Below are 16217 nucleotides of genomic sequence, written 5' to 3'. Positions count from 1 at the left end.
AAGCTACCTGCTTGTAGCACGAGGTATCACTAAGCTGTTTATTTGCTTCCTCAAGATATGCATCACGGGGCCAGAGAACAATGTTCCCGCCTTTATCGGCCTTGTTGATTACAATATTCTTTTCTTTAGCCAATTTGTCAATCAGACGGAAATATTGTTGATCTCTATAGCGCCCCTTCTTGTTTGTAGTGATGCATTTTTTATGGAGGGTTTTAGATCATTGATAACACAATCTCCAAAAATGTCTATGGCATCCCTAGCCATAATAGGCATAAATGTAGATGGTGGACGGAAAGGAGTCGGGGCAGCACTAGAACTCGGAATACCCATACTCAAAAATCATCCTGTGTACTGAGAACAACATCCTCATTTAAATCAGCCAGCACATTTGCTGTGCGCAGCGAACTAACATCCGCGACCTGAAATAAAGAACTTGGTTTGTTAACTGCAGTGATAGATGTAGCTTTTGAGTTAGCTTTCTTGAGTTTATGGAACTTAACTAATTTTAACTTTCTGATAATTTTGAAAATGTCAATACGAGATTGAACATATTTAAAATTACTTTTTGGACATAAAGAAAGTCCCAAAGACAAAAGTTGAAGTTCTGCAGTATTTAATTCAAGTTCTGTCATAATAATAACAGTATTCGCCGTAGATGCAATTGCCGCATCTGACTGACTTTTCAGAGTTACTAAGTCTTTTTGTTGAAACCTCCGCGCTTTCCTCCTCTCTTTGATCTGTTGGTTGCGCCTCCGACATTTTGGGGTTGCATTTGAGGCACTCTCTGGGGTACTCTCGGTCTCAGGGTTTGACGGCGGTCTTCTACCATAAACCCCAATTCTTCTGAGGGAGTGAATAGGGTTAGATTCCTCACTGCTGGATAGCACACTTTCACCTGAAATGGACGTGGCACCAATATCCGTATCCTGATTAACAGAGATTAGAGGAGGCTGAACTTTGTTGCTCGCTAGTTTTTTTACATTGTCAAAACGTTTTGCAAACGTAAAGATATGTCCAGTCTCATAATCGCGTTTATCACGCGCAATTTTTGTTATTTTTCGATTCATTATTGTACTCTCATGTTTGTCGAGACGTTTTTGAATCTCCTCTCTTCCTTTCTTTATCACATACTTTTGGTCTAGTGCTTCCAATTCTATAATCAATAACTCAATTTCCACCGCAATTTCAATTCTGTCAATTTCGGCGTACTTTACCAGCATCGTGACCATATTCATTGAGCATTCTAAGTTGTTTATTGGCCACTCCTTTAGCATCAAAGGGTTAGGTTTATCAAATGAAGGAACTATCAAAGCACGTAAGCCCCTAGGAACCCTTCCAGCTTCTTTATATTTTTCCAATGATTTCCGCTCCCACCACTTAGTGAGTTCGTTTCTTTGCAGTTTTTCCAATTTTTTAAGCAGGCTTTTGACATCTTTCTCATCTGCAATTTGAGACGCTTGTTGTTGGCCGGTTCCTGCATTTACCGGCATATTTGCAAACATCGCATCCGCGCGTTCATCGTGGTGTCTGAGCACATCAGTTGTGGACGCCATAGCGTATTCAAATGGAAAGTTTTTTGTAATGCACTGTTTATTAGAGACAGGTGATCCCTTAGCAACGCACGCTTGAGCCCAAACGTGCCTTCTGTATAACTAAGCACTACCCGCTCTGCCTTTAATCTTCGCACCCGCTAATCCCGAGGCAAATGAAAGCTCCTTCAGCACTCGGAGTGCGCGGCTCACCTGAACAGAAAGCCGACCCGGCTCTAGGAGTCGAAGACACCGCGATCCTTGCGCCTCTCATGTACCGGCTTGCCGCGGCTCTCCCTGCGCTCGGAGCTGCCTCGCTTTCCACCTTGCGGGGGGCTGGATGAAATTACCACTTCCGGGTCAAAAAGGATTATCGCAAAGCGATAGAAGCCGCCATATATATATTACCTACTGGCGGTCGCCAGTAGGTAGTTATAGTTAGGACCTAGTTTCCATAGGAAATCCGCAACATTCTATTTGGAATAACTTTGGCGTCGATTGACGAATTTGTGTGCAATTGTCCAAAATTTTGGCCAGCTCAGTTCTGCTCCTTCCCTGAAAGTTTTGGGGGGATTTGTCTAGCGGGGGCCGAGTAAAAAGGGGGGTCCCAAAACGTGTTTTCCCCATGTTAATTTCCATAGGACATTTAGACACGGCTACAGCCCGAACCGCTGAACGGAATTACAGCAAACTTGTAGGGGCTGGTACGCAGAAGTACCTTTTCTATATTTGGTGAAAATCGCTCCAGTGGTTTTTATTAATAGTTACTTCTAAAACATTTATATATTTATATGCGCGCTGCGAGCGCTTTGGGTACGCGTACCGATAAACGCACTCGGCGCGCCACGGAAGTGCGCTAGCGGAAAGCTGATTGGCTCTCGGGTGTCTGTCAACATTCCAAACAGTCCGGAGAGTCCGCCATCTTGTGTCTCGGTAGAATCGAGACACAAGAGTTGAAAAAACAAAAGGGGAATACTATAAAAGGGGGCAGGGTAGAGACCCCCTGACCCCCTAGGTATTCTTAGGGGGGCCTAGGAGGACCCTGAAGGGCAAAAACACTATTATTTTTTTGTTGAAAATTTTGCGGAGTGCGCGTACAAGTACGCGTACCATGGGGAAAACCAGAGAAAAAAATTAGAGTAAAAAAAGAATTTAGAGTGTTTAGAGGTAGCATTGCTCTGAAAAGAGCTGTTGTGTTATCTGGGTGAATTAAGTACCTACAAGTAATATTTTTCAACAAATAAACATTATTTTTAACCTTTGAAGTCCTTCAGGGACCCCCTGAGAAGGCCTAGGGGGTCAAGAACACTCAAACCTGCCCCCTTTCCACGTTTTCAACTTTTATTGTTCACTCTCTTCAGAAACCACAAAATGGCAGCGATAGGGTTCGCTCTCCGAGCACTCACCGCACACTCTCCGAGCACTTCCCGTGCGCGGACCTATCAAATTTTATTTTATTTTACAAAAATAAACATTTTTTTTAACCTTTGAAGTCCTTCAGAGAAGAGCAGTGAGGGGATGGAGAGAGTTAGACAACTAGATTAAAAAAAGGGAACTCAGGATTTTAATGAGAAAAGGGCAGTAAGTGAGGTACAGTGATGGAAAACACATAAAAGAGAAGAGATGTCAGATACACACAGGAGAAAGTATAGTGTGAGAAGGGGAGTAACTATGAGTACATTTACTATGTAACTCAAAAATGTTGCACTCTATACTACAAGTCTCACTTCATACCACAATCACTTGGCCACTACACATAAATTACATTTAAAAAAGTATAATTTCTCAAACAATTTTTAATTACTAAATATAAATTTATTTCCATGTTGCACATACTTTATACATTATACATTGTTCAGCATTAATGCTTCATAGCTAAATAAGCTATATTACAAGATATACATTTATTGTTCTGAATTTTCGTAATTTGAAAGAACTTCTAACATTAAATCGTCAGAAATTTCGTCATCGGTAGTCTCCGAAGAAGAATCCTGGAACTCAATGAACTCCAAATATTCAATTAATTCAGAAGCCAAAGATTCATCATAACAATACCCCATGCCATCTCCTTTTTAGGGCGAGTTTACTCGAACCTAATGCTGTCCATCCACAAAGCTGACTTTTTATGAGGAGGATTCTCAACAGTTCACGAGAAGTGACAAGCTCCTCGTGCACGAGCTTCCCCCTGCCAGCAGCATTTGGTACATCAAAGGCTTCCGCTGCCCCGCCCCCTGCTTCACGGCCATCTGTCGCCGTCACTTATTCACGGCCGCACGCCGTGACTCGCAGAGTTTCACATTCTTCCCCATGTTTGGGATCAAATACTAGCTGCCTTTCACCATGTACATGTATTTTCTGTTGCCGATTAATGGTGAGCCTTTTTTATCTAGTACATTATTATTTTTTTGTGCTCGAATATTAAGTGCAAGAACTTGTTTGTTTAAATGATTATTACATTTTATTTTCCACCCACGGGTTGTTTCTTGCAGTGCATTATGGCATCTTGAGGTCACCTAATCGCGCTGAGAGTTCTGGAGTTAGTTTTCATGTAGTAATAAACAACAAAAGAGTGCCCACTAAAGGGTACAGGTGTCGAGCACAGAGACAAGGAAAATTAGAATCTACCTTCGTAGGAATTTCCCAGGGATTCTTTTTAAGCCCTCACTCACCACCCTGGGTGGTGACATGCTTCATCATTGGGCCCACCGGGAGAAACCGAATGTCTCCCCGGTGTGCTGCAACGCCAGGTTACTGCGGAGCGTGGTTTGTTTGTGACAAAATGTGAAAAAGTGGAAAATATTAAAAAATACCGGCAGCACGTACCACACAAAAACTTTATTCCGTGGTTGGCTGGGTATTAGTTAAAAGGTATGTGGTGGGAAATCTACCAACTATTGTGTTGGGTGTTTTCCCCTCAAGGTTTTCAATGGGGTCAACATGTTTCTGCCCTTTATGTGTACATGTGTTACTGGGCATTCGTCAGGACCATGTAAATGTGTACCTCGGCGGTATAGACACGCTAAGGCCTACCCTGACCAGAGGACGTGAAAGTTAAAACACAGACTATGTGTCAAAAAAGAGGGTGCAAAAAGAACAAACCAAAAAAGAAGGTTCGAGCTAAAGTGTGCGAACCTGTGGTTTGTGTGTTAAAAGATCCACACCTCATGGGTCTCGGGAGGGGGGTGGTGGCGACGATGGCACACCGCCCGCAACGCCAAACACCCGCTTGGCACCTAGCGCTCTCCTCGAACCGGACCCCGTGGATGGACCATCCATCCACGGGGTCCGGTTCGAGGAGAGCGCTAGGTGCCAAGCGGGTGTTTGGCGTTGCGGGCGGTGTGCCATCGTCGCCACCACCCCCCTCCCGAGACCCATGAGGTGTGGATCTTTTAACACACAAACCACAGGTTCGCACACTTTAGCTCGAACCTTCTTTTTTGGTTTGTTCTTTTTGCACCCTCTTTTTTGACACATAGTCTGTGTTTTAACTTTCACGTCCTCTGGTCAGGGTAGGCCTTAGCGTGTCTATACCGCCGAGGTACACATTTACATGGTCCTGACGAATGCCCAGTAACACATGTACACATAAAGGGCAGAAACATGTTGACCCCATTGAAAACCTTGAGGGGAAAACACCCAACACAATAGTTGGTAGATTTCCCACCACATACCTTTTAACTAATACCCAGCCAACCACGGAATAAAGTTTTTGTGTGGTACGTGCTGCCGGTATTTTTTAATATTTTCCACTTTTTCACATTTTGTCACAAACAAACCCCGCTCCGCAGTAACCTGGCGTTGCAGCACACCGGGGAGACATTCGGTTTCTCCCGGTGGGCCCAATGATGAAGCATGTCACCACCCAGGGTGGTGAGTGAGGGCTTAAAAAGAATCCCTGGGAAATTCCTACGAAGGTAGATTCTAATTTTCCTTGTCTCTGTGCTCGACACCTGTACCCTTTAGTGGGCACTCTTTTGTTGTTTATTACTATTTCGTGGGGGACCGAGAGTGTCCTTTCCCTCTCTCTCTCGTTGTTGTTATTGTTAGTTTTCATGTTACAGTGCTTCATCCGTATGGGAGGGTGCTTGTGCCCTGCTTTCCACAAGAGGCCTAAGCAGCATATTGCTTGTGAGTCTTGAAACAGACTCTTTAATCAAGCACCTGGCTCGGGCTATGCAGGAAATGCCTCAAGCCGTTTCTCAGGTCTTTTCGTGAAGCTCAGCAGTTATGAAGAGGGTGCTGTGTTGCGAAAACAATGCATATCCTTTCTGTTCTGATGCCCTTGTAAATCGTTCTTTAAACATGAGCATGTCCACCGTGATGCGGTTCTTCTTTTTGCAAGTACTACATACAGGTTTAGCATGACCGACTCTTTAAAAAAAAAAAACGTCGAGGAGGCAAGCACCGAGGCGTGCACAAGCTTGCCTGAGCCTTCTGCCTATCAGCCAGTTCTCCTCCCCTTATTGACTCTGGCTCTTCAAAGGCTCTGCTCGCATCTCCCAGCAGGCAGCCCACCCCCTCACACTCCATATAGGCAACCCACCCTCTCCCTCGCCATAGCTGCCTCCTCTTTACTCTCGCAAAACCTCTCATTTAATCTAACTAACATTTATGAATTGTTTTCCAAGTGTACATTAAAATGTTGGTAATAGCACTAGAGCACCGCCAGTGCTGCCGGTCTTATTACTTTCAGTGCCAGCGAACTTTATTTAGCACAGCTCACAAATGTGTGCAGGAGCCCCTCTTTTTATCTGGGCAGTGTGCGGGCTCTGCATTCCCATTACATTACGTTATGTAAGTTATTTCAGAATGTGTTGTGTTGCAGAGGCCTGCCTGGGAACTGTTTAGCTGTGAGCCTAGTGTATTTAAACGATGCCTTGGTTTGTGTAAATTCCTTGCCCCCGCCGTCACTTATTCACGGTCGCAGGCCGTGACTCGTTTATTTGTTGCTTTTTTTCACCTGTTTAGTCTAACCTCCCTCTCGCCCGCCCCCTCCCCCCTTTGCTGAACTATTTCCTCCTTCTGTCCCTCACTACCGCTGTACCCCTCTGTCACTTTTCTCCATCATTTGCCTTTTTTTTTTTACCTATTTAGTCTAACCTCCCTTCCTTCCCTCTCGTCCTCCATCTCTCTCTCTCCCCTCACTCTCTCACTCTCCCTCTCTCCGTCTACCTCTCTCCCTTTCCCTCACTTCCCTCTCACTCTCTCCTCTCTCCTCTCTCACCCTCTCCCTCTCCTCTCTCCCCCTCTCTCCTCTCTCACTCTCTTTACCTTCCCCCTGCTCTCCTTTTTCTCCCTCTCCCCATCTCCCCCTCTGCCTGCTCTCCTCTCTCTCTCCCTCCCCTGTCTCTCCCCTCCGTCCTTCGCTCTCGTCCTCCCCCTCTCTTCTTACCCTCCCTCTCTCCCTCTACCCTCTCTCACTTTCCCTCTCTCCCTTTCCCTCACTTCCCTCTCCCTCTCCCTTTCCCTCTCTTCCCTCTCCTCTCTCCTCTCTCCCCGTCTCCGTCTCTCTCTCTACTCTCTCCCCCCCCTCTCTCTCTCCCCCTCTCTCCTCTCTCCCCCTCTCTCTCCTCTCTCCCTCTCTTTACCATCTCCCTCCTCTCCTTTTTCTCCCTCTCCCCATCTTCCACTCAGCACCACCACAGCACTCTCTCCCTCTCCCTCTCCCTCTCTCCGTCTACCTCTCTCCCTTTCCCTCACTTCCCTCTCACTCTCTCCTCTCTCACCCTCTCCCTCTCCTCTCTCCTCTCTCTCTCCTCTCTCCCTCTCTTTACCTTCCCCCTGCTCTCCTTTTTTCTCCCTCTCCCCATCTCCCCCTCTGCCTGCTCTCCTCTCCCTCGCCCTCCCCTCTCTCTCCCCTCCATCCTTCGCTCTCGTCCTCCCCCTCTCTTCTTACCCTCCCTCTCTCCCTCTACCCTCTCTCCCTTTCCCTCACTTCCCTCTCCCTCTCCCCCTTTCCCTCTCTTCCCTCTCCTCTCTCCCCGTCTCTGTCTCTCTCTCTCCTCTCTCCCCCCTCTCTCTCTCTCCTCTCTCCCCCTCTCTCTCCCCTCTCCCTCTCTTTACCCTCTCCCTCCTCTCCTTTTTCTCCCTCTCCCACCCTCACCCTCACACCCCATCACACACCCTAATACCCTCGCCCTCACACCCCCTCACCATCACACCCCTCACCCTCACACAACCTCACACCCCTTCATCCTCACACACCCTCACCCTCACACACCCTCACACCCCCTCACCCTAACACCCCACACCCTCACTCACACCCTCACCCTCACCACCCTCTCACCCTCACAACCCTCTCACCCTCACACACCCTCACCCTCACACATCCTCACTCACCCTCACACACCCTCACTCACCTTCACACCCCCTCACCCTAACACCCCTCACCCTCACACACCCTCACTCACCCTCACACCCTCACCCTCACAACCCGCTCCCCTTCACAACCCTCTCACCCTCACACCCTCTCACCCACCCTCACACCCCCTCACCCTCACAACCCTCTTACCCTCAAATACCCTCACTCACCCTCACACCCCCTCACCCTCACACCCCCTCACCCTCACACACCCCCTCACCCTGACACACCCTCACCATCACACCCCCTCTCACCTTTACACCCCCTCTCACGCTCACACCCCCTCACCCTCACACCCCCCCACCCTCACACCCCCTCACTCACCCTCATACCCTTTCACCCTCACACACCCTCTCACCCTCACACACCTTCACCCTCACACCCCCTCACCCTCACACCCCCTCACCCACCCTCACTCACCCTCACACACCCTCACCAGCATAGAATAACAAAACATAGCATAGCATAACAAAGCATAGCATAGCATAACAAAAAAGCATAGGATAGCAAAACATAGCATAGCATAACAAAACAAAGCATAGGATAGCAAAACTAAACATAGCATAACAAAACAAAACAGAAAAGCAGAACACAACAAAGCATAGCATAGCATAACACAACACAAAAAAACATAGCAAAGCACAACAAAACATAGCATAACAAAACAAAGCATATCATAACATAACAAAGCATAGCAAAACATAGCATAGTATAACAAAACATAGCATAGTATAACAAAACATAGCATAGCATAACAAAACACAACAAAACATAACATAACAAAATATAGCATAACATAACAAAAAATAGCATAGCACAACAAAACATAGCATAGCATAACAAAACATAGCATAACAAAACATAGCAAAACACAACACAACATAGCAGAGCAAAGCATAACAAAACATAGCAGAACAAAGCATAGAATAACATAACAAAACATAACATAACAAAACATAGCATAGCAAAACAGCATAGCATTATAAAACACAACAAAACATAGCATATCATAACAAAACATAACAAAGCATAGCATAACAAAGCATAGGATAGCAAAACAAAACATAGCATAGCATAACAAAACACAACAAAACATAGCATAACAAAGCATAGGATATCAAAACATAGCATAGCGTAACAAAACATAACATAACAAAACATAGCATAACAAAACACAACACGTAGCATAACAAAACATAGCAAAACACAACAAAACATAGAATAGCTTAACAAAATACAACAAAACATCATAGCAAAACATATAATAGCATAGCAAAACATAGCATAGCACACCATAAACAACAAAACATAGCATAGCATAACAAAACATAGCATAGCAAAACAAAGCATAGCATAATAAAACACAACAAAACATAGCATAACATAGCAAAACAGCATAGCATAGCAAAACATTGCATAGCATAACAAAACACAGCATAGCATAGCATAACAAATCAAAGCATAGGATAGTAAAACATAGCATAGCATAACAAAACATAGCATAGCATAACAAAACATAAGATGTAAATGTAAAGGAATTTATATAACGCGAATCACCAAGCGGTTTCTAAGCGCTTGCTTAGGGAACCCGTCCTGGTATTCCCCTGTGAGATAACCCCGGCAGGGTATCCGCAAGGTGAAAGCCAGGCATCCCGCCGCGAGGGGCCGTTGTGGAGATTAAGCCAGCTATTGCCCAGAGTCGCAGAGGGTGAACCCGTGAATCGAGTAGGCACCGGAGCAAGAATTGTCGAGTCCATGGACATTTTAGGACTCAAGACCCCGCCGAGCCGGGAATTGAACCCTGGTCCCGGGCTGACTTCTGCTTCCAGGTCTGCCTCCTCTAACCAGTGAGCCACACTTCTCCCCGATAGCAAAACAAAACAACACATAGCATACAGCATCACTCAGCACCACCACAACATTACTCAGGGGCACCACAACATCACTATGCGCTACCACAGCATCACTGAACTGCACCGCATCACTCGTTCGCCATCACAACATCACTCAGCGCCACCACAGCATCAATCTGTGCAACCATTCAACAAGAACTGGTTCAAATATGTTCTCTAAATGTTTCAAGCTTTTTTACAAATGTAACAAAAAGATGTTAATATTTCACTTCTGTTCTTGGATTTTCGTCACAATAAAATACACTGAAAATAATCTTCACAAAAGTTATTTACAAAAGTTTAAGCTATTGCCATTCTTAAATTACAATAACTTTTATTTAAGTATTAATTATTAAAAAAAATTAAAAGCCATTGTTATTTGTAATATCAATACATGTAAGTCACGTAAATACAACACATATATTGCATTACAAATACATAGATGTCACATTTGCGAAAGTTATAACTAGTGGCATTGTAAATGACAAAGCTATTAATTTCGCTATTTTCAAAAACAAAACGTAAATAAAAAATGTGTCATTTACAATACCAATAGCTCAAACTTTACTAATACGAGACCTATTGCATTGCAAATGCTTGTTCAATATGGTCTTCATTATGTGTATTTACATCAACTGGATCATTCAAATTGTCTATAATAGTCGCAGAAATTTCAAAAACAATGTCAACTGACTCCTCATTAAGATCCATCATTGCTGTTAGGGTAGTATAAAAAGAGAGAGCGAGAAAGACAGTGAGAGTAAGAAACTTCAACATTAAAAAACATTATTCTTATTAACTTGATGTTGAAGCTCCGGTGGAAGTGGAGGGTTCATCTTGCGGTGGATTGCGAGCCAGGGCCCTAGTGCTCTCCCGTGCATAATAATTTGGGTGCCTCCTCTCAACATGCCCGATTAAAGTAGCATTCCCGAAACTGTACTTCCGGGTGGGATGATGATGATGACTTGATAGGACAGTGTCACAAATCCTACAGGTGACTTTGGCAGCATTGCATTTTTTCTGCCCCTCTGGAAAAGAGAAAAACTTCCATATGAAGTGGTGCTTCACTTTTCTCTGTGGGGGGCCTCAGGCAGGAATCCATCTGAAGAGTCTGAGGACTGGTCCTGGGAAGGGTTCTGGGTACCAGACATGGTTGAATAAGATTTTTTTTTTGCAGGAACAGACAAGAGGTGTTGTCTCAGCAAAAGCAAAGAGGTTGTGAGGGAAATGGGTGGGGTGTTTCCCTACTTGTGAAAAAATAACTGTTATTAACCAATCAAAAGTGTTGTTTTAAGGTCACATGGCATGACGCGCGCTTACGCTACGCGCTCCGGGGCGCTTACGCGGCACGTACGTAGGCGCTTCCGGGAACGCTTACGCGGTGCGTCAGAATGACGCTTTGCTAGATTTTCTTAAATGCGTTTAAAGGTGAGATACGGTTATTAAAAATGAAAATTAGTACTTTTATGAGTATGCCACTGAATGTCTTGCATTATTATTTACTTTAAATACATAATTATATATTTTTTTGCACTCGGGAATAGCGCTCTCGCTACGTGTACGGGTGCGTTCACGGGTGCGCGTACCCTGAGCTTTCCGGGGTAAAAAGATGAAACAAAAAAAACACAGGAAAAATACATTTAAAAGTTAATGTTGGAAAAAAATATACATTATTTAAATAATTTTAAAAAATTATAATAATTAATAGCTATAAAAAATAGCTATTACAAAAAACGTAATAATTCACTTTAAAAACCATAGGTTTCAAACTCGTTATAGTTAGGAATTAGGTTTTAAAAAACCTTTGAAATTCACTGAAAAAACCATAGGTTTAACACTCGTTATAGTTAGGAATCAGCATTTAAAAAACCTTTGAAATTCACTGAAAAAACCATAGGTTTGACACTCGTTATAGTTAGGAATTAGCATTTAAAAAACCTTTGAAATTCACTGAAAAAACCATAAGTTTCACACCAGTTATAGTTAGCTGAGCATTTTACTTATACAAAACCATTGAAATTCCCACGTTATAGTTAGTTGGACTCACTATAACTCGCGCGCCCGCAATCCACTGCTGAAGATGTCACATATTACATCATTCATGACATGGTCAGTGACATCACTGATTACATCACTGATGACATCTCAAATGACATCACTGATGACATCTCAAATGACATCACTGATCACATCACTGATGACATCATTCATGTGATAATACGATGCACCTCCTCACACTCTAATCTAACCTTTCATACACCCAGTGTTAAATACAGACTACCATTCTTGAAACCATTGACACACCAATACCAGTTACTACATATGCACTCACTGATTCCTAGGTCTACACACACATCCACTCATTCACCCATACAATCACTCATACATACAGTCACTCATCAATACAACACTATCATATGCACTCATACACCTATACAGACACTCACACACTGCCACTCATCCTTGGAGTTACTCACACATCTAGTCAGTCATGCAAAGAATCAATTATACTCCCAATTCATCATCTATACAGTTATACACACAACACCTTACTTACTCAAACATATACTAACACATACTTACTCTCTTATACAATCACTGATACAAGTACACATTGATCCATACAGCCACTTGCACAATCACTGGCTCTCATGTATAGTCATTTATATATGCCAACTCTCACATGCACTGTGTTTTACATATGTACTTACTTGCACATGTAGCAGTGAGATATCCATTCACTCACGAACACACCCATACACACAGTCAACCGCCCATACAGATGTTTCCACATGCACTCTTGAACCCATACACCTAGTGAATCAACTGCTCACACATCTATGCACAGAGTCACACACCTCCCAGCCACCCACACACACACTCTGCCTCACATACAAATACTTGGGCAACCAATCAATAACCCATATACCCATTCATATAGCTACTGATCAACACATGCAGCAGCTTACACAACAACAGACATACTGATGCACACATTCAGACAGTTTAGTCACTAACCCATGCATTCAGTAAGAAACATTTAATCACCCACTCATACAATCAGTCATGCACCTACTAAATCTTTCATCCAGACACTTATACATCCACTCATTCTACAATATGTAAAACATATTTAAACTTTACAGAAACACACAGTCACTGGATGATGTCATCAGTGATGTAATCAGTGATGTCATTTGAGATGTCATCAGTAATGTCATCAGTGATGTCACTGACCATGTCATGAATGATGTAATATGTGACATCATCAGCAGTGGATTGCGGGCGCGCGAGTTATAGTGAGTTCAACTAACTATAATGTGGGAATTTCAATGGTTTTGTATAAGTAAAATGTTCAGCTAACTATAACTGGTGTGAAACCTATGGTTTTTTCAGTGAATTTCAAAGGTTTTTTAAATGCTAATTCCTAACTATAACGAGTGTCAAACCTATGGCTTTTTCAGTGAATATATATATTCAAAGGTTGCAACGGAACCAACTTACTTGGGTACTGTGTGGAAGGAGCAACGTTCAGCGCCAAACATTGGGGGCATCCTTGAGGTGCCTGGTGGACCAGTCACTGTATTTGGCACCACGAGGGACTACGTTAACCATCATGCAGTTCACCCACAGCTACCAGCAAATAGTACACACCTGCAGCCAGGAGGAGGAGTCGTGTAACTACTTCACATGGAGTGGTGACCGACCCAAACCCAGAGATGTGCAGCATTCTGTGAGACCAGCACTGATGACGGCCACATTTGGGCAGAAACGTGTCTGCCCATAATCTACAGCGTTTCACGGACTTGGAAGAACTATGTGTTGAATAAACCCTTTGTCTGACCCGGAGCATGTGTCCCGCTTGCTTTGTAACGAGGTGAGCATTGGAGGTGGATATATATATATATATATATATATATATATATATATATATATATATATATATATATATATATATATATATATATGACATCATACATGCACACTATTCTTTATGTATATTTAATCTTGATACCTTTCACTTTAATTACAAACATTGAAAACATTGGAGGTAATTTGTAAAACGTTCTGTGAATTACCTGTGCAGAGCTCTGGAATATGCATGCAAACCATAGTAGTATGCCAATTAGCCAATTGATTATGAAGTGAAACCAATAGAGTACCCACACAAACCAGTCTATTGTGCATACACCAATGCATGAAACAGAAACACTAGGGTTCTACTGATAAAAATTTGTATATTGGGAATATAAACATGTTGTGTTTAGAATCCACATATCTTAAATTGTATGCTTTATCACGCAAACCAATGTGCTTGATTAGTGTATCAGTAGTTTTCCTACATGTTGTCCAGCATACTGATTACTATAAACAGTGCTCCCTTAGGCCAACCAGTATGATACATGTAAACCAATACAACTTGTGGGTACCAGTGCGGTGTTCACAAAGGCATAGCCAATATTTTTCATACATAAACTAATCTACTGTGAAGGATATCAACCAATATTTGTCACATGTGAGGTGATTGAATTTTGGCCTTTATGGCAACTCTGAGAAAACACCTCACCATTATTTTACCTCACGCTAAATATGGCGATTTTCAGCCAATGTGTCATTTGTTATAAGGAAACTTTTCCCACAGGTTTCACAACGGGCACACCAGATCCAACAACTTTCCAGAATATTTTGCACTGTGTATCACTCGTGGCTTTTAGATTTACACCCCAACTATGACCGTTGACATTTTGCATTGTATACATTTCTTGCAGCCCTACATAATTGTTTCAGAGAGTTATCATAATAAACATAACTGATTCATGAAAAGATGGAAATATCTGTTTCACAATTGTCAGTCCGTGCTCCAGTGTGGTTCAGCCCTGCAAAACGAAACGTAGTTTGGATCCATGAATGAAAAATAAGAAAGGAAACATAAGTAGTATGCTGAAACCAAATCAAAAAAGACCTGGTTTATTAAACATAAAGCCTGAGGCAAAAATATATTCTATTGCTGTAGAAAGATATGTTAATTACTTATAACATAAAGACAATTCAAACTAAAAATCATTATATTTCATGACCTAGGTGCATGTCTGCTTGTCATGGTACCATAAAGATATTTTCCAGGAAGCATCAAGAAGGCAGAGGAGTAATAGATGTTGGTCTCACCTCTGACCAGGTCTACTCAAAATACCAAGATTTTCCAGCCATTTACAATCGTGTGGTTCTGGCAAAAAATGGAGGACTGCAAGAAGGGTCAAGGCTTTGGATGACAACAGATTGAAAAGGTTTCGTACCACAGCCAGGAGGTAGACACCTGATCTGTAATCTCAATATTCCAGCTCTGCTTTAGGAAGACAGGCGGAAAAGGGTCAGGAAAGGTGGCCAGAGGGCAGCCCAAAGTTACATCGCAATGGGGTGAAGACAGCAAGTGAGAGCAATAATAACCACTGCAAGGTGCACTGAGTCCCTGGCTGAATTCAAAATGTTGAAAATAACAAAGGAGAGAGAGTTATTGTATGGATTCGTTCTCCCTAATTGAATATGTATAAACAATAAGAATCCACCTGTAAATGGAGAGTGTTCCCTACGGTGGTGGGGAGCACCCAGTGTTTGTAAAATACCCCTCACACACCAAAAGGACTCTTGGTGTCATGCTTCATCATTGGGGTCTTCCCACCCCTCTACGGGATGCGGTGTGTTACTACCTACGACTACGCGGGAGCACTTACTTAGATGGCTATGTGTGGTGCATGTGAGGGTTTCAAAATTATGTGCGTGAGTGGTGAGGTTATAAAGTGAGTGATGATTAAAAAGGACCTGGCTCGTGGGGTAGACAAACATTTTTTTAATGGGCCGCCGGGCTGGTACTGTTAAAAAGGTGAAAATGGAGGTGTTTATGCAATGTAATGTGCATCACCTCCTGTGTGTGTCAACATGTTTCGGAGTCGGAACTCCTTCTTCAGGACAGGGTACACAAATCCCCACCGTACTCACGTTTCCCTACTTAAAATTCTGTTTATTAACAAAAAGTGCAATGTGGTGCAGGCTATAATGTACCTACAACATATATGCCGATGGTTTCTGCTATTTGCAAATCCTGAAAAGTAAAGGGAGATAAAGTATTGTGGTAATCCACTCCTCATCATTTGTGAGGTACAGTGACCTATGGGAAAAAAAAGTATATATATAATTATATATAGTGTGGGCTCCGTTCACTAGACACATGATGTCATTCTACTTGTGATGTTGTGCCTTGTGAAAAAGAAAAACGGACAAGACATATACACATATAACATAAAACACACGCTCTACTAGTATAAAAATATAAATTGTGGAAAGGAAGTATACGAACACTGATTTACAAAAAAAAATTCTAGGTATGCTTTGCAAAATATATTTAGAATGTCAGGAGGAATTTGTATACAAAGCTGGTAC

Source organism: Lissotriton vulgaris, chromosome 7 (assembly GCF_964263255.1).
Source record: "Lissotriton vulgaris chromosome 7, aLisVul1.2, whole genome shotgun sequence".
Lineage (NCBI taxonomy): Eukaryota > Metazoa > Chordata > Amphibia > Caudata > Salamandridae > Lissotriton > Lissotriton vulgaris.
Note: the sequence above shows the minus strand (reverse complement) of the source record.